At 36.0% G+C, this 25,878-nt stretch overlaps 1 protein-coding gene across 8 annotated transcripts in view; it reads left to right on the top strand.

The window, feature by feature from the left end:
* Positions 1-25,878, top strand: part of THRB (thyroid hormone receptor beta) — a 374,142-nt gene that overhangs the window by 123,425 nt on the left and 224,839 nt on the right. Inside the window, exon 1 of one of the 8 annotated variants that reach the window (XM_064378612.1) lies at positions 5,074-5,091. The exons of the other annotated variants lie outside the window; for them this stretch is intronic. The gene's annotated coding sequence lies outside the window, so the exon portion shown is untranslated. Of the gene's footprint in view, positions 1-5,073; positions 5,092-25,878 lie in introns of those variants that run through there. 8 annotated transcript variants of the gene reach the window in all.

Below are 25,878 nucleotides of genomic sequence, written 5' to 3' on the forward strand. Positions count from 1 at the left end.
CTGAAAAGAATTTTTCAACAGTGATAAAATGGCCAAAAATGTCAGTTGACTTTTCATTATTATCATGCCCCATTCTAAGCAGTCTCAGTAGTAAAATATCCCCCTAAAAAATGTGTTGCGTTGATTTAAGTTCTAAACAATTGCTGCAGTTACTGTTGAGTTTTAGCAACATATGTTTTATCTCCAAACTAGCACCTTTTATTACTTATCTTTTAATAAACACCAATTTACATGAAAGTCCGTTTGGAAGACTCTCAGTTATGTAGTCAGCCCTACTTCATGTGATTTGGCTCCACACATTAGTTTCCAGAATTAGTTCCTAAAACTCTGGAATGATGTTCAGTGCTTTGGATACAGGTTGTGTCTTTAACCCTTGGGTTACTACGTACTGGGCATTTAAATAAATTCAAAATAAATGATTATAGCCAATGATTGTGCAGTCAAAGAAATACATATTCAGTTCATTCAGTGTTGTCATACTGTGTGACAACCTGGAGTTTTCATTTGTGTTTTAGATTTAAAACAGTGAAACGGAGTGTGCACTGGTGGTGAAATATTTTTGTTTGTGATAGTTGTTGAAAAAGTTTTATTCAAGGGAAGAGAGGAGTGTTAAAAAATAGCCCAGCCTAGGAGTAAAATACTGCTGCAGTGTGATATTTAGACCAATAAATAGACTTCTATCATATGTATCTTACAATTGAAGTTGTTTGTATTATTTTCTAGTCATGTTTTCTTTCCGTAGTCATTCCCAAAATGTAGAATTCCTTGTTGTAAAGCCAATGTGTGCAACAATGTATGCTTTGCAGCCAATATAGACATGAGTTCAAACCTTAGCTCTACAACTCACAAGCTGAGGGCCTCGGATGTGTTGTTAAATTTTAATTTCCTGTTTTGCAAAATGAGAATCAAACCTCCCAGCAGAGTTGTGATAACTAAATTCAATGTAGCATGAAAAGTGTGTACCATATGTCTCACGTACTAATAATGTTAATTTCCACCTCTGTCTCCACCTTTTTACTTCTCTTTCCTGCACTGACATTTACTTATGTCGTCCAGTGCAAACAAACAAGATGTCTTTATAGAATTATGGTGAGTTCTCAGGAGGCTGAGGAGGGAGGATTGCTTGAGGCCAGGAGTTTGAGACCAGTCAGGGCAACATAGTGAGACCTCATCTCAAAAAAATTAAACAATAAATAATTTTTGAAGAATTTCCATGAGTTGAAAGTAATTTCAACATATTTACAACTCATCTATGTAAAAACTAACATATGATCACAGTTTATAACCTAATTCCTCCCCATGAACCTTTATAGATTCCACTCAAATGCAAAGGTTTAATTAGAAAATTTCTGAGCTACAGTCCTGGTCTACAGTGCTAGGTAAATCTTGCTTAGATGAATGACATCATGATTGCATAGTCAAAGTGGAAAGAGGAAGTGCTTGGACATTGTGAGTTTAGGTGTACATAAATTTCCAGTTCTTCCTGGTCATTGCCAGGGAAACAGAATCATCAAGGTAAGCTTCATCAGTGTGTTGATTCACGGCCTTCATTGGCTTCTGTGGTAAAGGATACACATACTTAGAGGAAAGGAAATGCAACGTAGCTAAGCTAAAACAGATCAAGTTATTCTTCCAGTCAGTTCAATTGATGCCAGCTATGGCACCCAAAAGAGCATTTTCAGCATTCTTCAACCTTTCCATCTCCTCTTTTTCTGAGGTTTTAGCATCATGTCTAGTCTTCTTTGGTTTGTATCTAATGTTAATCTTCTAGTGCCTCATGTCTTATTAGTGGTACACTAATGTCTTGTTAGTGGTGCCTTGTATCAGATAGGATAAAGAAGAATCTTGTCCTCCTGTTCCTTTGTGCACACTCTTTTGCACACTGCACACATGTGCTGCCATGATCGTCTTGACACACACAATACCACAGTAAAACCACTGACAGAAGGGCACAAAGAGCACCCCAGGGTGCTGTGAAGTAATGAAGTATGCCAGAAAAAAAAATTCATCCATGGTTTTTTTTTTTTGCAAAATAAAGATTTCAGGGTGGCCAGGCACAGTGGCTCACACCTATAATCCCAGCACTTTGGGAGGCCAAGGCAGGTGGATCACAAGCTCAGGTGTATGAGACCAGCCTAGCCAATATAGTGAAACTCCATCTCTACTAAAAATACACAAAAAAATTTAGCCGGGGGTCATGGTACCTGTAATCCCAGCTGCTCAGGAGGCTGAGGCAGGAGAATCTCTTGAACCTGGGAGGCAGAGGTTGCAGTGAGCCGAGATCACGCCGCTGCACTCCAGCCCAGGTGACATCGTGAGACTCTGTCTCAAAAAAAAAGTAGATTTCAGGGCAGTGGCATACCAAGGGCAGAATGTAGTTCTTTTACTTACCTTACAGTTGTATTTAATCCTTACATAACTCCTGTATAATCCTTATACAATTGTATAAGGATTAAATTAGATAAGATAAGGGGAAATATTTTATAAATCATAAAACAGTTACATATGTTAACTAGTATTATTATCTTGTATCTGGGATTAGTAAGCTATGACCCGTAGACCAACTCTGGCTCTCTACTTGTTTTTGTACTAACCTGGGGTCTATTATAATCCCCATAACGATTTTGGCTTAAAGTAGGTCTTGTGTTTATCTCTCCCTCCTTGTGTTGAGCCCAGGCTTCTTGTCACAATGTTATTTCAATATTTGGCCCCATAGCAATCACAGTTTACCCATTTCTTACCACTCACTCTTTATTTTTTAGTTCATTTACCCCTTAGAGATTTCCTGCAAGCCCAGCAGTACTGTAAACATTTCCTTGTTGTAATCTAGTTGTATTGCTGTGAGAAGTGCCTTAGAGTATCCAGACTGACCAAAAATGGAAATTTTCAAAGCATGTTACAACAGTGTATGCAACAACAAAGCATATTACAACAGTGCATGTAACATGCTTTGAAAATTTCCATTTTGGAAAACAGGAACTCAAGCAACTTTCCTACTGTCTGTCAGCTCTAGATGGTATAGAAGGACTAGAACCTGATCAAAACAAGCCCAGAGCCCAAAGCCTAGCTTACTATACTGCGCAGTAACCCAGTATATCAAGCCGGAATGTTAGTATGTATCCTTTGAGGAAATAAGCCTAAGGAATTGTTATTCAAACCCTGCTAATGCCAATGTGGTTGATAAAGACCACGGGGTTTGCTACCCTGGCTGTAATTTCTAACCCAAAGAGCAATTAATCTTTGTTTGATACATAAAAGGGTCTTTATTGTCCCTTACTCTAAATTGACCAAATGTTTAACCACCACTCTGACTTTGGAGGCTTCCCTGATCTCTTGCCGTGTACAAATGCTCAATCCCTCTTTAGTGTATTCGTTGAGCTCTGTCCCTACTTCTAATTGCTGTGAAACATCTCCATGTATCCTACTTCCAGCCTATGCTGAAAGTTCTTTGAAGGTAGTAACTCTATGTGTACCAGATCACCCCCTGCCATACAACTGGTGTTCAGTACACATTTGTTGAAGGAATTACGAATATGTCATTAGTTTTTCAAATGTTGATTAGCATTATTTAAAAGGACGAGGCCGTGTCACAGTCACAGAAAAAAAGTGGATTTGAAATCAGAAAACCTGATGAATACCAGTACGAATAACTTGACTTCTGGATCCTTAAAATGATCAGAACACACATGCTTCCAGGAAGTAGAGAAAACTGATATGCTGATGGGTAAAGACATGGGTGAAGAGAGCAGTCAGCAGCAGTTAGGCCTCGGCCCCTCACTCCTGCCATTACTACCACCTGGTCACGACTTTCTCCAAGCATAGAAGTAATGATGAAGTAGAAGAGGACTTCTGGCTAGGATTCGCCCCTTTCTAGTCTAGGATTGGCACTTCTCTCCATGTTCCCAGAAGGCAAGATAATGGCTACAATTGGGATAAGTAGAGAATGCTTACTATATACGAATAGAATCAGCTCTGATTGAATGATGGTTGGTAGCTATAAGTACCATAGACATACGCATATACTCTGCTGCCAAAAGCTAGAAGTGGGAAGGGTAGTTCTAGTTCATTATTGTCAGACATAATTTTTAATTTGGAAAAGGCAGTAATGTGTTTCATAATGCAAATAATATGTACCTCGCCTAACTGATTAATATTGAACATAGCCAAGTAAACAAATAATTCTGAACTTCTAACTGCACAGGATTTTAGCCAATAAATTTAGTTGAAGTCAAAATACCCCTGATTAGAATACCTTATTTCCTCCTCTTTTAAGTTTTACAGATGTGACAAAAGTTACTTGACTTTTCTTTTATACTGCTTTGCCAAAAGATTGAGATTATTGATGGAAGAAATATAAACGCTAAATGAATGAGTATTTCTCACGAGCTTCTAGAAGCCATTATAAAATAAGTAGTCACTAAGGAAGGAAATATAAGGCATAGGAATTATAAGGTATACTCTTTGATAAGACTTCCATAAAGTAATCGTACCATGCAGTTTTTAACCTTTTAAAGTTCAAACTCTCAAAAATAATATTAAGGTTTCTAAGAAAATCAAGTTAATTTTTTCTAGCTGATAAAGATTATCCATATGGCAATTGACTGCTGCTGTTTGCAGTTATAATATTTCTTTGTGATTCCCAAAGCGACAATCCAGTTTACAATAATGAGCTGGTCATGGACTTGCTCTTTACAGAGTACCTTACCTATAGCCCAAGTTTCTAAAGATTGAACTGCCCAGGGACCTTATGAAGCAGCCATGTTATTAAAGTTGTTAAAGCAGCTCTAGTCCGTTGAAAAGCTTTAGTTTATTTGTTTTTATAAAGTCCAGTGACACAAAGTTGGCTGGAGACTCTGTGGCATGAATCATTTCCTTTCTGCAGTCTGTCAGCTTGCAAACATAGGCAGAGGGAGTGCCTGTTCTGCCCTCTGCCTGCTCCTGCACACTCCCGAGCTTTTGCAAGTTGGTAGTGGGTAAACTTGACGCAGTGACTCTTTGCTGGATTAGTGTACTTTTTCAAGTAACTGTTGGTGAAGAAGGCAGGAAATTATGTTCCTGGATAAGAAATGGTCAGGCTAATGCATGTGGCAGGTAAATAGTTTTCCTTATAAACACAGGGTTTAGAAATATTGTTTTTGAATTAAGCAGTTTACTTGTAATATGCAAGGGATAGATAATTCACTTCTGGCATATTCCGTATACATTTGGAAGTACCATGTAAGTGCATAAGATTTTTGAAAATTGGCATTCTGGTATGAAAAATCTAGATATTTACACATAGATATATACATGCCTATGAGCTAACATCTTATTGAAAAATTATATAATTTGCTTTTGGTATTTCTCTAAAGCAAAACTAAAGTTTTTTAATATTTAAAATATCCCCATTAGGAGAAGTTTTCAAAACCTATTGTTCTCAGTTGTTTGTCCAAAAGGCGTCATCTGTAGAGGCTGCTTTCCTTTATTTGTTTATTTTTATCCTTGTAATTTTTCACACGAGCACTCCCTGGAGTTCTTTCCCTAGAGAACAGTGTAAATCACACCAAATTATTATGTCTTGTTTATACATAGATGGCGAACTAGAAAGATTTTCGGCTTTGGAATTGGAACTAAGTTTGAATTCTGATTTGTTTACTTCCTACGTGACACAGAACAAGTTATTTAATCTTTCAACAAGTTTTCTATTATAAAATGGGGATAGCAACACCTACATCATAGGTTTACTGTAAGAATTAGAATTAACTTGTGGAAAGTGATTTTTATATTATAGATCCTTACTATTAGCTATTATTATTGAAAATATAAAGTGCCTGACATATAGTAGACATTCAGAAAGTATGATTTTTTTCCATACTTGAACCACTGCCTTACCTCACTCAGGCTGGTATAATCAAGCTTTCATTCCATTAATATATCAAATGGTTGAGGATACTGATAAGGACTCTTTATTGTAATTGATCTCTATTTACATTTTGCTCATGCTCCTCTGATGGCATTTCCAAAGCTACCCCCATCTCCTGGTTCATTTTTTACCACCATATGCTTTTCAATATTGGTTTTCCACATAGCCTTAATGAATAAACATTTATATTAAGAGTGGCAAGGCTTTATAACTGAACCCAGTATCTACTTTGTTTCATTAAGACTTGGGTAGAATTCTCATGTTTACAGTTTCAGACAGTCATTTTGGATACATGGATTGAACCTCGTATTACTTCCCTGACTCCATCCATCCTTAGTAATAAAGTGCATAGTTGGGACTCATATAAGAAATGGAAAATAATCACAAATTGTTTAAGGGTGTTTATGTATAACAGAGGAAAGAATACTGCCACATTTTTCTCATTTCTTTGTTCCCAGCATTGAAGTTTAGACTTCGCCATGAGCAAAATACACAGAAATGATTTTTTTGGAAATTGTAAAGTGTATTACTTGAAACTAATGAGCTTAAAATGTCAACTCAGTAGTTTATTTCTTGTCTTTAAATTTTATAAAGGACTTAAGAAACTTGTCTATCAAACTCATCACAGATTTGCCAAAAGATGTTTCCTGCTTATGTATCTTTTTTTCAGACTACCTGCAAAAAGTGTTTGAAAATTTTTTTTGATCTAGAGAAAATATTTTAATCTTCTATTCCTTGAACTTTGCTTTTTGGTTTAACCAAACACCATACAAATGAATGTGTTATGAACTAAGCACTTTGACCCACTGAAAGCTCAGGCTCGAGTAGATTGCTTAATATTTACCAAGTTCCCCCGAGGCTTTAGGCACAGTTAGCTAGCTCAGGCACCCTGTATTTGGCATGAGCTGAATTCTATCTGATTTATTCTTGGATGTGGAAGTATTTGAAACATTAAAAACAGAGTTAATGAGCTTTCTGCAGAAGCCTTTAAGAGTCCTGGGGACATGTTTGCAGTGGTAATTTCCTACAGTGTCTTTGGACTCTTAAATTCCTGCAGTTGGCTCTCACTGGATGAAATTTCTTAAGCAACTTAAGATCTAAATTGGCCCTTGACTTATTTACCCCCAAGGAAATACAATTTTCTAAGCCTTGATTTATTTCCCATGACCATAATACTTCAGAAGATCCATCTCCTCTACAAATGATCATCCAAAAAATAGCATCAACTGCTCTAAAAATTAAGAATTACCCTAACCACAGGAAACAAAAATAGACAGTTTTGGAGTTTTCCCTTCATTTTCCCATCAGCCCTCAGTAATTGGTCCTAATCTCAGCTATGCCCAATGTAGTTCCACTTCTAGACTCCAATTGTCACATTTATCATTTTCCATGTAAGGCCCAAAGCATTAAAATAACAAGAAGGTGGGTCACAAATGTTATTATGCATGTCTTGATGTCTTTGGTTTACATCTCTTTAACAATTTCTCATTTGTGATCTTGGGCAAATGTAACATCTCTAAACTTCATACCCAATATTTTTTAAAGCAGGATAACGATAGTGCCTATCTCTTATGGTTGTTGTGAGGATTAAACTCATTAATTTAGTCATTCTAAAAATGTTTATCAAGTGCCAGATAAGTGCCTGGCCTTGCTTTAGGCACTGGAGATACTATAATGAACAAAACAGAAGAAAATCTCTGCCTTCATGAAGTTTACAGTCCAATGGATGAGAGACCATTTAAAAAATCAATAAGTACAATATTGGCTATTAGAAGGTGATAAGTCCTATGGAGAGAAAAAAGAAAGGGTATGTAGGAATGCGGAGATGCAATTTTAAGCAGCTTTGTATGAGAAACCCTTATGGAGAAGGTAACAGGAACAATGCTTGTGCATATCTAGGATGAACATTTCTTATCAAGGGGGCAGCTAGTGCACAGGCTTCATGGTGGAGGAATAGCAGAAGGTTCATTAGGTTAGATAGGATGGTTTAAAAGAGGGGAAGAGGAGTAGGAGCTGTAGTCAGAGAGATAATGAGTAGGGAAGGGGTGAATAGTTCGTGGACATACAGCTTTGTAGACTGTGAAAGGAACTTTGCCTATTGCCCTAAGTAAAATGGGAGCCACTGAAGGATTTTTGAGGAGGTGAAAGCAAGATCAAACTTCTCTTTTAAAAGAATCAGTGTGGCTATTGTGTTGAGAATAAATGAGATATAATACGTAAGGTGTTTGTCACAGTCTTTGGCCCATTGTAAGCAATCAGTTATTGATAACTGCTGTCATATCATCAATATTACTATCATCAGTATTTACTTTGATGTTGATATTGACCCTGTCTCTTTTATTCTTGCTTTATGAAATGAAAACAAGGATATGCGCAAGTAGTATTGGGTGTTGGGCCTGCTGTCAACTGCCCATAAGTTAAATCGGCAGAAGGTGCTGATGCTGGCAAATTCAACACGTGGTGTATTTCACTCAACACATCAGTGGCTGCATGACGTAAGCCCCCAGTGCCTTTACCACCCACCTTAGCATCATTAGAGACCCTAACTGTTTATTAGCTCTGGCAAACAAATCCATACAAAAGGAGCCACTGGTGGTGAAGAAACCAGATGGGAAGTTTTCTTCTGACTGTATTTCTCCTTCATACCTTTATGTTTGTTCTAGTTTATCTTCCTGGGTCTCCTTTCTTTGGTTTTCCTTAATCACTGAATGGTGCTCAGGCAGTGGGTAGAATTCATGACAATAGTGCCCTGCTCTTTCAGGCTGACTTTCTTCCCAGAATTTCAAAATGCCTCCTGCCCCCTCTTTTTGGGACACATCCTCTGGTTCTGCTGGCATATTTAGGCATTGCATAGAACAAAATGAGGCACAGATTATTATTCTCCAAGACTTCACAGTCTCTATTTTGGGCTATGTATTATGTATATCGACAGAAACAATATGGTGACTCTTTTTTAAGCTAGATGGTTATGCAATGATGATGGTGTGTTTTTCCAAGGCAGCAGTAGTGGTGGCATTTATAATAATCAGACTTAGAGTTATGAATTTCCAAGTGCATAACCATAAATCTATTGAGTATCCCATATCTCTTTACAAGCATATGCTTATGTATGTGCAGGCACACGTGACCAGCAGATGTGGTTTATTTTGTTCACACAGTTTTTTCAAAAACCTGAATTTGTTGTCAACAGTTATTATGAAAATCTGGGTTTTAAGGATCTTCTTCAAAACTCAGGACACTTGGCATTCCTCCACCCAAATTTCTCTATAGCAACCATCAGCTGGAGCTGTAGGAGCCAACCCAATGGCTCTCAACCTTGGCTGCACAATAGAATCACGTGAGGTGCTCTTTCAAAAATACTGATGTTCGAGCCCCACCACAGACCAATTAAGCACATTTTCAACAACAGCAAATAGCAGCAAATGTTTAGTGAGTGCATATTTTGTGCAAGAAACCACCACTCTGTAAAGACAGCTGATATATGAAATATATTCATGTTGGGGACATATGATGTGTATAAAAATGATGATAAGCAACTATACCAGATATATATAGAATATGCTTAGTACCAAGTGAGCTATATAAAACAGTGGTTCTTAAATTTTGCTGCATAATAGAACTACCTGGGGAGCTTTGAAAACTTTTGATGTCCAGGTTGCACCCCAGGAGGAAGAAAAAGTACTCAGGCATTTTTTTTAAAAGTTCTTCATGAACAATTATTATGTATCAGTAAAAAGCAGTTTTCCATGGGATTCCAGTGTGCAGGAATGTTTGAGAAGCAGGATAAAGAGCAGGGCTTCAAAAACTTTAATGCGAATATGCATTGCCTGGAGATCTTAAAATGCAGCTTTTTACAGAAAGTCTGGGAATGGACCTGAGGTTCTGAACTTCTAACAAGCTCCAAGGTGATGCTGATGCTGCTGGTCTACTGAACACACCTGAGACAAGGGTGTTGCGACTAGACTTTGCTACATTTTAGCTCTGTGAACCTTGGTAGCTAATTTCAATGGGCAAGAGTGCGCTTGGCTTAAAAATCAGCATAACAATTCTCACCCTTGGAGTGCTGTTAGGGTTAAATGCAATAATAAACATGTGTAAAGCACCTGGCACAGCAGATAATTAATAAATGTTGCTATTATCACAGGAATTTAGAAGAGAAAGGCATAATCTAGGAAGGCGTGAAGGGGATTACTGGAGTATGTCTTTAGGGGTCTTTGAAATGAGGCCTTGGATTAGTAGAAAGAACGGCCAGCTCTGGTGTTCTTTGTAATGAGTGGTTGAGTTTCACTGTTAATCCTCAAAATATGTACTTTTAGTTTTAATTTGCTTTCTGCCTTTATGCAAAACTCCTGCCAAATGACAAGTTTTTTTAATGGTCAAATTTGAGCTCACTTTCTCTGCTCCTGCCACCCTCTGGTGGAGGCACCGGCAAGCTGTAAAGTGGCCAGAAGCGGGTAGCAGAAAGAATGGACAGATAAAGCCAAAGTCAGGCTGAGGGCCCTGGCCCTCCCCATGCACATGGGCAAAGAATACAACTCAACTGAAAATGTGTTTTTAAAAATAAATTACTTATAGTTTTGAATTATGTCAGTGTTTCCAGTGACAGAAATGAGGGGAGTAGAAAAAAGATTGTAGAAAAGTCTTGAGTTGTTAAGCTAATGAGAAAATTGTCTAGTTTTCTACTATTAGAAGGAATGGTAGTTTTTAAACGTGGTCACAAATTCTTTGGCATTCTCCCATCAAGAGGTAAAGGTCCATATCCCCTTCCCTTGAAGTTGAGCAGGCTTGTGACCTCATTGACTGAGAGAAAACAGCAAAACTTCTGAGGCTAGGCCGTTAAAGGCCATGCAGCCTCCTCCTTGTTCTCTGGAACACCTGCTTTCGGAGCCTGAGTCACCGTCTAAAAATTCCAACTACCCTGAAGCTGCCATGCTGGAGAGGCCACATCTAGGAACTCTGGGAGATAATCCCAGCTCAGCTCAGCCTTCCTGTCATCCTTGCCAAGGTGTCATACAAGCAGATGAAGCCACCTTGTACTTCCAGACCAGCCCAGCCACCAGCTGAACTTCACTGAGTATCCTCAATTAACTTCACATGAAGGCAGAAGAACTGCCCAATGAAGCTCTGCTTGAATTCCTGGCCCACAAAATCATCAGACATAATAAAAGTGGTTACCATTTTAAGGAACTAAATTTTGGGTGATATGGTGCTGCTTCACAATAGATAACTGGAACAGAAGATTTTGTTTTACTTGTAGATTTAGTATAAGAGTCACGTTCATTCTTCTCATTGAGGAAAATTAAATTTTATTCACGTATATCAAGGACGTTAGGAGAGCATAAAGAACATTCGGGACTCAAGAGAGCTAAGTTCTTTTATTGATGTCATTGCTTCCTAAATTAATCTATATGATAATCTGACCTCAGTAAAATATTAAGGGAATTTTTTGACAGTGGATTGATTGGTTCAGTGGCTTCTGATGTACTTATGGTAAAATAACCATGTGAGAATTGACAGGAAAATTACAGTGGAAAAGAGACAAAGGAGAGAGCCCAGTTTTATCACAAATGTTAAAATACACTATAAAGCACGGCAAATTAGAACAAATTCGTACCCACAGAAATAGGCAGACAAATGAACAAAAGAGAATAGAGACTGGAAAATATAGATGTAAATATTTATGAGAATTTGGTATATGATAAAGATGGCATTCAGAATAATGAGAAAAGGATGGATTATTCTTTAATTAATATTGGGTCAATGGTCTATTTGGGAAAAATAACAAAGCTGAATGCACAGCCACTACTTATGCCAAAATAAATTTCAAATGAATCAAGACTCCAACATAAAAACAAACCATTAAAGTACCAGACAAGTTTTTAAAAATAACTCTGGAGTGCATAAGGCCTTTCTAAGCAAGACACAAAACCCAAAAGCTATAAAATAAATGACAGATATGTTATGTTTGGCTACATAACATTTCCTTATGACAAAAATATAATGCCATCAACAACGTCAAATACACTGGAAAGTATACTGGTAACACAAACGACAAAGGCTCATTTACTATATAATGCACTCTTACGAATCAGAAAAAAAATCTAATAGTCAAGTGTGCAAAGCATTTATTAATTTATTCATCAAATATTTATTAAACATCTAAGAGGAATCAGTCACCGTTCTCTGGGCTAAGGATATAGCAGTGCATAAAACGAAGTTCCTAATCCCATGGAGCTTCTATTCTAGTCAATAGACATAAATGCCAAAAAAATAAACAATCAAGTACATATTATTTTGGGCAGTAATAAATCTGTAAGGGAAACTAATGCAAGGCAAGGGAGTAAAGAATGATACAGGAGTGGTTGCTAAAGATAAAGTTTTCAGAAAAACAAAATGACAGAAATGTATGAAAAGATGCACATTGTTAAAATACATACATTCCACTAGTACAGCATAGTTTATAATACCAAAGAACTAAAAGTCTTTCACTAGGGGAATGCTTTAATAAATTATAAATGGTATAAGAACAACGGAATACTGTGTAACCCCTTCAGAAGAGGACAGTAAATTTGACTATATTGATATGAAAAGAGTTCAAATTAAAGGCCAAACAAAAGGAGAAAGATAGAATTATCATATGAATCATCTTCTATGAAAAAAAGGATACACAGGTATATATGCATGTGTGTTCCAGGAACATTTCTGGGAGGATAAATAAGGTTTTAATGAGGGTCACAAACTCTAAGGAGACTCATTTTTCATGATATGCTCCTTTGAACTTTTTGAATTATTTTAACCACATAAATGTTTTATTTCTATTCAAATGATAATAGTTTCGGTTTTTGTTGTTGTTGTTATTGTTGTTTTGTTTTAAAGAGACAAGGGTTCCAGGCACAAGATTAAGACTGAGAAAGTCACTTTACCTTTCTGCTTGACTCCTTACTTTTCCCAATTGTGAAAAGAGGAATTTGAATGAGAATCATGGCTAGGTGCTGAAAATTTTTAAGTATAAGTCTCTATATATTGCTAAAGAACATTTTATTCTCTGTCTTTACCTTCATATAACCTATCTCCCTTGAAGAAAGTTTTCAGGATTGACAATCAGAGACCATCTTTGGTGTAAGGGAGTCTGACAGGACAGTGGGAGAAGGAAAGCCTTGGTTCCTTTGTGTTTGTTCCTTCTCGTTTGCATATTCAACTGGCCTCTCTGTGGTATGGCCAGAGAGGAATTCCAGTGTAGAGAAAACGGTTTTCAGCATAATGTCTGACTTGGCCCTACTAGTGACTTTTTTTGGTACCAAGAAGTGAGGTGCTGCTGTAACAAGTATTTGAAAGTATGGAAGTGGCTTTGGAACTGAGCAAAAAGTAGAGGCTAGAAGAGTTATGAGGTGTGTGCTAGAATTATAGACTTTAAGGGCAGTTCTAGTGGGGTCTTAGCAAAGCCAGGAATAGAATGGAATCATACCAGCAAAGACACTGCCAGCTGGAATTCAGGGGGACAGACAAAACAGGACAGAATGAAGGAAGCCTATTGGGTTTCTTAGGCATGACTGGCCTGGACCCTGGACCATAGAACTATTTGGCTGTGAGCATGTCCTATTCTTAAGAAAAGGGGAAAAGAGCCTGCAACGACAATTCAGAGATCATCAGGGCCACCATCTCAGTTTCAACAGGCCAGACAACCTTCCACCAAAGTCTTGGGGCCAGGACTATCCTGTGGAACCTTCGAGGCGGTTCAGGATCCCCTGGAGCTTTAGGGGCTGGACCACCACCACTCCAGTGGGCTTAAAGGGCACAGCATCGAACCAAAAAGGATTGTTCTTAATCTTGAAGTCTGATTAAATTCGTCTTGCTAGATTTGGACTTGCTCAATATCCTTTACACTCTTCTTCTTTCCTATTTCTCCTTTTTGGAATGGGAATGTCTATCCTGTGTCTTTCTCACCATTGAATTTTGGAAGCACATACTTTGTCTGGTTTCGCAGGTTCACAGCTGGAAAGGAATTCTGTCTCAGGATGAATCATACCTCAAGTCTCACTCATATCTGATTTAGATGATATTTAGATGAGACTCTGGACTTTAGAGTTGATGCTAGAATGAGTTAAGACTTGGGGAGCCAATGAATATATTTTAAATCATGGAAAATATCCTAACTAATGTGTAGGAGCTTCCATGATAAGCCAGACTCTGATACATAAGTGCTAAGGTTATAGAAACTCCTCCAGACCCACAGATGACTCTGCCATGTGTTTTTACTAATATATGTATACCTTTTGTATACCCTTTCTTCCTCAGGTGAATGCACCGAGCCTCCCTGGCCATTTGGCCTAACCTCACTGGCCTCTCTCTGGTATAGCCGGAAGGAATTCCAGTGTAGAGAAAATGCTTTTTTTTTATACTGCTAAGTCTCTGTCACCCTCCTTACTGTCTTTTTATGCCCTCATTCCAAAGTGCTTTCGTGTGTATTTCCTAACAACAAAGACAGCCTCTTACATAACTACAGCCTGGTTATCAAACCCAGGAAATTCAACATTGATATATACTGTTATCTAATTGACATCCTCTATTCAAATTTTATCCATTGTCCAATCACGTCTTTGGTAGCAATTCTTTTTCCCAGTTAGGATCCATTCCAGGATATCATGCTGCATTTGGTTGTCATGTCTCATTAGGCTCCTTTATTCTGAAACAGTTTCTCAGCCTTTCTTTGTGTTTCTTGACCTTGGTATTTTTGGAGGATACAAGCCAATTATTTTGTAGAATGTCTCCGGTGTGTATTTCTGTTGTTTCCTCAATGTTATGTTCAGGTGATGCGCCTTTGGAAGGAATACCACATCGACGATCTTGTGTCCTTCTCTGTGCATCATATCAAGAAGCACATGATGCCACTTTACTCCATTATTGAGGACCTTAGTTATAATCACTTGGTTAAGGTGCTGTCAGGTTTTCTCATTGGAAAGTTAGTATTTTCTTCTTTGTAATTAATATATGTTATATAGGAGGAAATACCTTGAGACCATACAAATGTCTTTTCCTCCTTAAATTTTCACCCACTAGTTTTAACATCCTTTCTACCTTGAGGAAGAGTTTTATTTTCTCCTCTATTTATTTGTTTGTTTACTCATGTATTTATCTATATCAATGTGGACTTATGGAGAAATCCACTTTTCCATCTTGGGCCTTCTGTGAGGTCCTCATTGGAGGGTGGATGCCAAGGGAAGTCTTCATAGCCATGGGGGATTCAAAATCTTGTTTCCAAACCAAGTTCTTTTAACTAACTTGGAAGTTTGCTCTTCTTCACTTTTACTCATGAGTTGAGACAGTAATCCTTTCTTTGAGAGTGGAAATCCAGACAGAGCCCAAACTCAGCCTCCTGTCCCCTTCCATTCGGATTTTCTTCTTTTTCCTCCAGTATATACTCTCAACAGCCCAAGTGTCAGTTCCAAATTCAGTAGCCAATATCTCAGCCAAAGACTGGCAGATGTTGAAAAAGTTTGCTTTCCCAATATAGACAAGAAAACCCAGTGGTTAGATCCTAGTCACTCATTATGTGTTGTTCCAAAGTAAACATATTTCCATTCAGTTTGTGATAGCATTTGAAGTTTCTTTAGCTTTTTTTTAACTTTTATCATAAGTTACATAGGCAAACTTGTGTCACGGGGATTTGTTGTACAGATTATTTCGTTACCCAGGTATTAAGCTTAGTATCCCATTAGTTATTTTTTCTGATCCTCTCCCTCCTCCTACCCTTCACCCTCCAAAAGGCCCTGGTGTGTGCTGTTCCCCTCTATGTGTCCATGTATTCTCATCATTTAGCTCCCACTTATAAGTGAGAACATTCAGTGTTTGGCTTTCTGTTCCTGTGTTAGTTTTCTGAGGATAATGGCCTCACTATTCACAATAGCAAAGACATGGAACTAACCTAAATGCCCATCAATGATAGACTGGATAAAGAAAATGTGGTACATATACACCATGGAATACTATGCAATCTTTAACATTATTTATAGAAACATTTAACTGAAATCAGAGCACAAGACTGCCATATTGTAAATGATGTACTTAGTAAGGTCCATCCTCCTTACTGAGAAATTTTTTTTTAATTTTAACAGTGCTTACCAAAGGATTGAGATGACTTGCCCACATATTAGTATTTAAAATTTGCTATGCACACCTGCTTTATTAAATGTTGTGTTATTTAGATTAAGAGATAAAAAAATCTATTTTTTCTTTCCCTTGTTTGCTTTGTTTTTTGCCATATAGAATCACCTAATATATAAAGTCGGAGAAATAAATGATAAAACAGATTAATCTGCCTTTTTCCTTCCTGTACCTGGCAGTGCAACACTGAGCCTTTGGTGATATCCACACAGTTCAGGAAAGTGACAAAGTAACTAGAAACCACATAAAAAATGAAGATGCTTTATTTAGCATGTGTGCTGGTGTGCCTGCGAATTCATGGTGAATTTTCCATGGTCCTAGCTTGAATACACAGCCTCATTTCTTTGTGCAGCCTTCATTTCCTTGTCAAATATCCATAGAGATTTGTCTATTGCTCAGTTTTGCCTGTAGCCAGCTGGGTGACATGAGTTGCTGTAGAACTGTGGAACTCTGCACCAAGGAATTCATGGCTGTGTGACATTTACACTGACTGTGTGTAGGCTAGGCTATCTAAACCTTTAGTGTTACTTATGGACTATAGTTTTAAATTATTCTACACATCCCACATGAAAAAAATATACAAGACAAAGAGTGTTTCTAATAAGAGTTTGTTTATTTTTAAGTTGGTTTTCTTTCATGCAAATATACTCGGGGGTAAGAATCCATGTTTCACTTTTACTTTGCATGTGATTCACTGATGCATTCAGTCTGCCTGTTCTTACTGAGTTGCAATTTAACCCCTGGAGTTGTCGTTAAAAAGAAACTGAACAAAATTTTATCCAGATGTTTGTCAATCAATAGATGAAAAAATAAAAACTATAGTTTATAAAGAAACACATTATTACATTTTAAAAAATAGCTTTATTTATCGAGCTATCAAAGCAATCTATGCCTATAATGGGAATTTGAAAAATAAAAGAATAAAGAAGAAATTGAATATCCATTCTTAATTTCACTAGCCAGTGTTTATAACTCCTCTTAATATTTTGGAGTTTTTCTTCCAAGTCTTTTTCTATGCATATGTAATATATGTAAATGCTTAAAATATGGTTGAATTCATATTTTGCATATATAGTTTTTCCTCCTACTGTTTACATTTAATATTTTGTGGTGGTGAATTCTCGCATTATGAGTTTGTAAGTTTGAATTTGAATGGCTGCACAAAGGCCTTTTAAAACCACCCACCCCCATTTGAAGCGTGCAGGCGGCTTCTGATTTCATACTGCTAAAACAAATGTTCCTATAGACATCTGTGGAGGTAAATCTTAGACTGCATTTTTGGCTTCTGGTCCATTAAGCCCAGTTACATTTCTTGTTATTTTTGACCCTTTCTAGCTAAAACAATAACCAGTCACGTTCCCCTCTCTTCTCTAGGCCACAGCCCTATCCTCACAGGGACAGTATTACTGAACTGGACCATGGTGCTTGGCCTAAAACATGTTTTCCTTTCTTTGGGTGTTGAAGATAAGCCAGAATGGCAGTTTGCCCAAAAGCGATCCAAGAACTTTTTGTATGAAAGTTTTGTTTAATAGTACCAACAGGAATGTTTTAAAATAAAAGTTTTATTAAGATTAAATTTGTTCCTGTGTTAGAAAGATAAGGTTTATTCTCACATGCCTGAACTAGTTCCTTCCAACATATTTGCTAGCTCCTCTGTTGACACACCATTTCAATGGCCTGAGAAAGACTTTACACCTTGAAAAGAGAGATAAAAGAAACTCAAGACCATGAGCTTCTTTATCGCAGTGATGCACATAGATGCTCACACCATTCTTCATTGTCAGTTGCAGAATCCTTTGTTCCTCTTTCAAAAACTGTCTTTGTGTTTCTCAGAATGAGCTGGCTTGCTCTCTCCCATCTGTCGGAAATGCAAGAGAACTTCATGGAAAGCAAGAGTATATAGGGTTCCCTGTAAGGTTAGAGGTGAGCTCCAGGCACTTAGTCCCAGTCACCATCTGCTCTCATGTGTCCTAGTGCTGCAGACATTGTTACAGAGGTGGGACAGGAAGTGTTTGTCTTACAGGTGTTAAGCTTCTTGTTCCCAGCACCTTGGGTGCCTTGGGATGACCTTTTCGCTCCTGTCTCTGCTCTGACTCATTTATTGTATGACTTTCAGAGTGTTTTTTAAGGACTTGTTCTGGAAAAGATTAAGACAATTTCTAAAGATACATACACTATAAGAAGTTGGCATGATTTAGAACAAAAGGTGAGAAGGCAAAGGAAAACAAGGCTAACAACAAACTGGAGTTTAGGCGAAATTAACAAAATGCATACCATTATTCATTCAATAACTTTTTATCGAATGCCTAATATGTACCATTGTCTAGAAGAGAATGTTTTTCAACTTAGTTACAACACATCAATGGCCTGTGAAACCATCTTAGTGAGTGCCCGTCATTTTTAAAGGATTAGGATGTGAAGGCGAGAACAGAATATCAGAAGGCGTTCCACAAAGCAAGGGTATTATATCCTTTATGTAAGTTTAAGATTTATGTGTGTGTTTGTACATTAGGTCATGATATAAAACTTCTTTCTATGGCCATGGTAAACAAAGTTTGAAAACTGTTTATCTAAGGGTATACATAAATTTAGGGCTGAGTTTTTTAGAAGCCAATGGGAAGAGAAGAAACTGATTGGTTGCATGATTTGGGGTGCTGATCTACAAGTATAAACTAGAAAAAAATTCTGCTATTCTTCAGCCAGAAAAAAAATGAATAACATAATAAACAACGTTTTTTACAGAAAATCCTGAAAAGTTAAGGCTGTTTCTTTTAGCCTCCTCTTTTATACCACTTCATATAGATACTACATGCAGGGTGACAGCGCCATGTTGCATTACATAAGATGTCTGACATTTACCCTGATGGATACAGTAGGTCCCATCACTGTTCCTTGCCACATGTTTGTGTGCTTATGAATGCTAAGTAGAAAAAAAAGTATTAATATTTCTTAAATAAACCTTTTTATTGTAACAAAACATACACACAGAGGTGTATACAAATCATTAGCATACAGCTTAATAAATTTTCACAAAGCAAATATGCCCATATAATCACTATTCCCAAAGGAGAGACTGAACTCTCTGGAGGTCTAAAGCTAGAGTTTAATTTTGCTTCGTTTTGAACTGTATGTAATGGCCTAATGTAGAATATACTTTTTTGTGTCTGGTGTATTTTGCTCAATATTATGTTTGGAAGACTGTCTATCATTTCTGACTTGAATCGCACTGTATTACAAATTTTAATCCGTTCTACTATTGATGAACATTTGAATTGTTTTCAGCATTTGATTATTATGCAAAGTGCAGCTGTGGACATTTTGAACAGGTCTTTTGGTGAGCATGTGTACACATTTCTGTTAGGTTTGGGAGTGAAGTTTCAGGTTAATAATATATATATATTCAGCTTTAAGAAATATCATAGAACAGTCAAAATGATTATACTTCACCAACAGGGTATGAGAATTCCCATTTCTTCACATCTTCTCCAATACTAAGTATTGGCAACATTTTAATTTTAGCCATTCTGGTAGGTTTGTATAGATACCTCATTGTGTTTTAAATTCGCACTCTCCTGATAAATAATGAGGTTGAACACTTTTTATATGCTTATTTGCATTTGAATGTCTTCTTTTTCAAGAATATCCAAGTCTTTTGGCCATTTTATATTGGGCTACCTTTTTCTTGATGATTTATAGGAGTTCATTATATATCCTGAATATGACTCCTTTGTTGGTTATATGTAATGCAATTATTGTTTCCCACTTTTCACTCTCATAATGGTGTCCTTTGGTGAACAGAAGTTCCTAATTTTAATGTAATCTAATTTCTTACTTTTTCCATTATCTCCTTTTAACATTTATTATTTTACTTTTCTTTTTTTCCTTTATGCTTAATGCTGTTTGTGTCCTGTTTAAGAAAACTTTGTTTACCCCCAAATCATGAATATGTTCCCATATGTTATCTTTCTGAAGATTTCGTGTTTCACCTTTTACATTTTTACCAGCAACCCACCTGGGATTGAATTTCCTGTATCATATGAAGGCACAAAAATATTTTGTACAATGTGGATATCCAGTTAACCTGCCACCATTTATTCAGGACAATGCCCTTTCTCACTACAATGCAGTGTCACTTTTAATAATTAATATGGTATATGTGTTTCTGTTTCTGTCTCTGGACTCTCTTTGGAGCTCTTCTGATCTATTCATTTATCCCGTGTCAATAGCCTACTGTTTTAATCTGTGTAGATTTATAATACTGTAACTGGTAGAGTTAAGTCTTCTAATATTCTTCTCCTTCAATTTTGCCTTGATTATTCTTGGCTCATTGCCATTTCACATAAATCTTAGAATTTGTTTACTAACTTCCACCAGAAAAAAAAAGACATGAGATTTTGATAGGGATTACTGTATATTGAATCTATATAATAATTTGGGGAGAATTGACATCTTTACAATATTGAGGCCTCCAATCTATGATCCTATGCTGATCTCCTTTGCTTTTTCTCAGTAAAGTTTTGTAGTTTCCTATTTAGAAGTCTTGCATATATTCTAAAAATACATTTTAAAGTATTTGATATTTTTATGCCAATGTAAATGGTATAAATTACTGAATTTTATTTTCTTAATGTTTGTTGTTGGTATAGAGAATTCCAATTGAGTTTTATATGTGAGTCTTATATCCAGTGCTGTGACTTTATTAACTTATTAGTTGTAATAATTTATCTGGAGGATATTTTAGTTTTTCTCATAGACAATTATGATTTCAAAGAATAACCACAGTTTTATCTCTTCCTTTTTCAATGTTTTTTTTTTCTAATTGCAGGGCCTGGATTTGTAGTATAATGTTTTACAGATGTGGTTATAGAAATTGTCCTTGAATTATTTCTAGTCTCAGGGGAAATTTTTAATATTCATCATTAACATGTTTGCTATAAGGTTTCATCAAATTGAGATTTTTTTTCCAATCTTAGTATGTTGTAAATTGGAGAGTAAATCCCGCTTGTGAAGTCTTCAGTAAGGCCATGGAAAGACTATGAGAGGCATATGCAATTAAATGATCTATTATGCTTGCAGGTCCTAGAAAGGAAAGCAAAGCACACTGTGCATAAGGCCCCATGGGAGAAGGGCCAGGGAAGCCAGCTCACTAAGTAAGTGGGAAGCCAAGAGAGTGAGGACCTACAGACAGGTGCCTTTTTAGGAGGTCAGGATGGCGTATACAAGAAAAAGGCATGAGAGGATTTCATTGGTGTGTCTGAATGTCACTAGGTGACAGTCAGGAAAAGGAAAGAAGGGAGACTTGTGGCAGGGACCAGCCTTATTATACTAGTACACGTGGTCACCAGGTCAGGGTGTGTTTAAAGCCTATTGGTGGGGCTGTTGAGGCATTAGGAAAATATGAAGTTTTCAAAATTTACTATACATCTAGTTTGCTGAGTGTTTTATCATGAATAGATCAATGTATCCATTTAAGGGACTAGATGCTTTTCATTTTTCTGTTAATAGAGTGCTTCACATTGATTGCTAATATTAAACCAAACTTGTATTTTTAAAAGAAAACCCTCTTGCATTAATGTATTATCCTTTTAAAATTATCTCAGAATTCAGTCTGCTAATATTTTACTTTTTCTTCTAAATTCATAAGATATACTAGTTGACAATTTTCTTTTCCTGTCATACCCTTATACTGTTATGTGATCAAGACTGTGCTGGCCTCATAAAATGAGTTTTATCGAATGAGTTGAGACATGATCCTACTTCTTCTATAACCTGGATGAACTATGTAAAATTGATGTGGTTTTTCCTTTAAGTATTTGGTAGAACTCACTCTCCAGCAGTTTAGGCCTAGAGAACACTGTGTGAGTGGATTTGTATGTACAAATTCAATTTCTTTAATGAATATAGTACCATTCACATTTTTATTATTTTTTTTTTTTCTGTTTGAGTAAAGTTTTTTTTAAGTAATTTGTTCATTCCATTGACATTTTCAAATATTGCCATAAAGTGTTCATATATCCCCTTATCCTTTTATTGTCTGTAGGATTTATAGTGATTCTCTTTTCATTCCAAATATGTAATTTTTCCTTTCTCTTCTTTTATCTTAATGAATCTGGCTATAGGTTTATGTTATATTAGCATTTTCAAAGATGTAATTTTTGACTTGATTGAATTTCTTTGTTACACCTCTGTTCTCTATATAATTAATTTCTGACCCTTGCCATTTGCTCCTTTCCACTTTTGTTGACCCTAATTTGGTATTATTTTTAGGGCTTCTTGAGATGGATATTTAGATCATTGACAACCTTCTTAGATCATTGGCCATCTTCTTTTCTGATACATGCTTTTAAGTATAGAAATTTCCCTCCAGTTACACCTTTAGCTGTGTCTCACACACTTGAAGTAGCATGTTTTCTTCTATTTCAGTTAATAATATTGTCTAATTTCCATTGTGCTTAATCTTCGACCCATGGGTTAATTAGAAGGGTATTATTTGATTTCCAAATATTTGTGTAATTTTTAATTATTATTTTATTATTGATTTCTATTTAATTTCAGTGTGGTCAGAGAACATCTTCTGTTTGATGTTTGATCTTTGAAATTTGTTCAGACTCATTTATTATCAGCACAGCATAAATTTTGGTAAATGTTCAGTGTGTATTTTGTGTATTCTGTAATTGTTGGCTGTAATGTTATAAATAGATTAGGTCACATGTATTAATCACCTTATTCTTATCTATATTCTTACTCGTTTTTAGCAGCCTGTTCTACTAGTTACTGAGAGAGGCATATTAAACTCTCCCACATTAATTGTGGATTTTCTTATTTCTTTTCCTAGTTCTAGCAATGTTAGCTTTATATATTTTAAGGCTTTGTGACTAGGTGGATTCTGATTTAGCACTCATATCTTTCTATGGGATTCTTTTACTATTATGAAATGTCTTTTTATCTCTAGTTATATTCCTTGTTATTAAGTTTATAGTATCTGATATTGATATAATTTACATGCAATTTTTTCAGTCCTTTTTTTTCTTTTAAATTGTGTATCCTTATACCAAAAGTATGTCTCAGTTAAGCAGCATTTAACTTGGATTTTAACAATAATTTAGTATATGTATATTATGTGAACTATTTAGTCTATCTGCATTTTATGCAATTGCTGATATATTTGGGTTATAATCCATCATGTTACTCTTTGATTTTTTGATTTGCCCCAGCTGTTTAGTGTGCCTTTTCTTCTCCTTTGTTACCATGTTTTGAATTAATGAAATATTTCACCTCTACTGGCTTGTTAGACATTTATTTCTTTACTCTTCTTTTAATGGTTACCCTGGGAATTACAAAGCAAAACATTAATTTATTAGTGTATAATATGAATTGAGACTTTGACTACTTTCCAGAAAATGCAAGGGACTTAATTCTATTTACCACTCCTGCCTTATAAATTATTGTCTCACATTTCAATTCTACATGTATTAAACACCACAAGATATAATAATTATTGTTTTAAATAGTTAATATTTATTTAGATTTGCTGCATATTTACCATTTGTGTTGTTCATCATTTCTTCCTGTGTTTCCAAGCTGCCATCTGGAATCTGTCTCCTTCTACCGAAAGCATACTCCTTTAAAGTTTTTTAGTTTTGGTCTGCTTCATTAACTTTCCTTAATTTTAATTAAATAAAGCTAATTTTATTAGTTTTATTAAGGTCTCATTGACATAAAATGAATTGTATGTAAAATACACAATTTGATAAATTATGACATGTGTATGCTGTTAAAGCATCCTCACAATCAATGCAACAAACCAATCCAGCACCCCTCAAAAATGCCCCAGTTTGACATTCTAAATGTGGAGCATAACTCCAGGGGCGCTTAGAACCAACCCTTCTTTTCTGGGTTTTTGCATTGGGTTCAGTATAGAACTAGACCAATATCTGCCAATTCCCTGGGCCAGCATAATGATAAAACCAACACTTATAGCATGCTTTCTTGAGCCAGGCACTCTTCTAAGCACGTCATACATTTTAATATTTAACTTACTAATTTAATCCGCGTCACATCTCTATACATTAAGCATTATTATTGTCCTATTACAGAACTTACGGCTCAGAGTAGTTCGCTTTACTCTGCATGCCTAACGTGTCTATTTGTTCTTACTATTAATTATGTTGTTTCAGTTCTAATTGTATTCACTCCATCAAAAGAGCCATTATAAAGCTTGTTCTTGTATGTAACCTGGACTGACAACCTCAATCTCCAGATTATGCTATTTCTCCTTTATGGATAGTGATTTCCCTGCCACACTTTGGAGATCCTCTAGGGGTGACTCTCTGAAGTAGTGAATGCTATCCTTGTTTAAAGGGGTATAAGGGAGAATAATCTAATTCTACCAAAGAGAGAAGACAGTAAACTGATGCTGTGTTTCCATTGCTGTTGGAAAAAGAACAGTAAATGACAGCAAAATTGAATAGCTTGATACTTGCACTGTATAAATTACCCAGCGGAAGAGATGTGTTGAGAGGGAAAGTGAGGATTTGATCTCTGCCTTTCAGCTTTCAGTCATTGTCAACCACAAACTACAAAAGTTGGCTCAGCAAACCTTGGCTTCATCCAGGATACTAGGGAGCAAGCCAAGAGATTTTTTTTCCCTGCTAAGGTGCTCAGGATTAGTCTTTTGTGGCTATGTTTACATTAGTGAATAAAGTCAGAGTACATTAGTCAATTTGCTTCGGCAGTGTTTTTCAAACTGTGGTTGGGCTATATTACTGGGTAATAAAATGAATTTAGCAGATTATTACTAACTTTAAAAAAAAGAAATAGTACATAAAATAGAACAAAATAGGGTAGAGTTAAATGGAATAGAGAGTATCCAAGCGTATCACAGGAGTAAGAATATTATTTTATGGAACTTGTATTTCATATATATATATATATCCCCTACATATTTTTGTATGTGTGTATTACAGTATTATAGATTAAAACATTATACAGTGTTATAGTATAAAACATTACAGTATTACAGATTAAAACATACAGTGTTACAGTATAAAACATTACAGTGTTACAGATTAAAACTATTTTTTATTGTGGATCATGGTCAAATAATTACTGCTGGGAATTTATTATAATAGTTTCCAATTTTGTGAGAATACGTTTCTATGTCGATAGTTTTCCACATATTGTTTGTTTCTGTTTGAACAGGTCATACTTCAGAATTTGATGTTGAGGGGAGCAGGGGAAATCTTCATGCTGATGTGACAGTAATAATTTTCTCGTTGATCAACTACAAGTAGAAAATAAATCTGGCTTATCTGAATCTGTCTTTATTGTGGTTCTATGTTGAAATTACCTGTCTTTTCAAATGTCAGATAGAAAACATCCCAAGGTAAGATAATCACCATAGTGACATTCAAATGCCAACCCAAACATCACCATCCTTTGAAACACAGGTGGCTTTTAGCAATACTATATACCTACTTGCTAGTGATTGGAGTTCAGAATTTACCAAACAGTGAAGTCACTCATAGTTAATTGTGATGACATGTGCTGATTTTAAAACTTTACTATGATAATTGGATAATAGAGTAAGTTTTCATGTAAACACAGTTTTCCCTCCTAATTCAGCTTAGTTAAAATCTGTGTCAATTGCTTTGAATTAACATTAAATGGGTTCATGAACTTGGGTAAGATCTAGTTAGTAATCCAACTGTATGTGATTAAATTTCCCACATGTGGGAAATATACATATATGTGTATATGTATATATATTCATATATATGTATATACATATATACTCACATAAGTATGTATATACA

This window comes from Aotus nancymaae, unplaced genomic scaffold (genome assembly GCF_030222135.1).
Source record: "Aotus nancymaae isolate 86718 unplaced genomic scaffold, 86718_ANA_hifiasm-v0.15.2.pri h1tg000019l, whole genome shotgun sequence".
NCBI classification, from domain to species: domain Eukaryota; kingdom Metazoa; phylum Chordata; class Mammalia; order Primates; family Aotidae; genus Aotus; species Aotus nancymaae.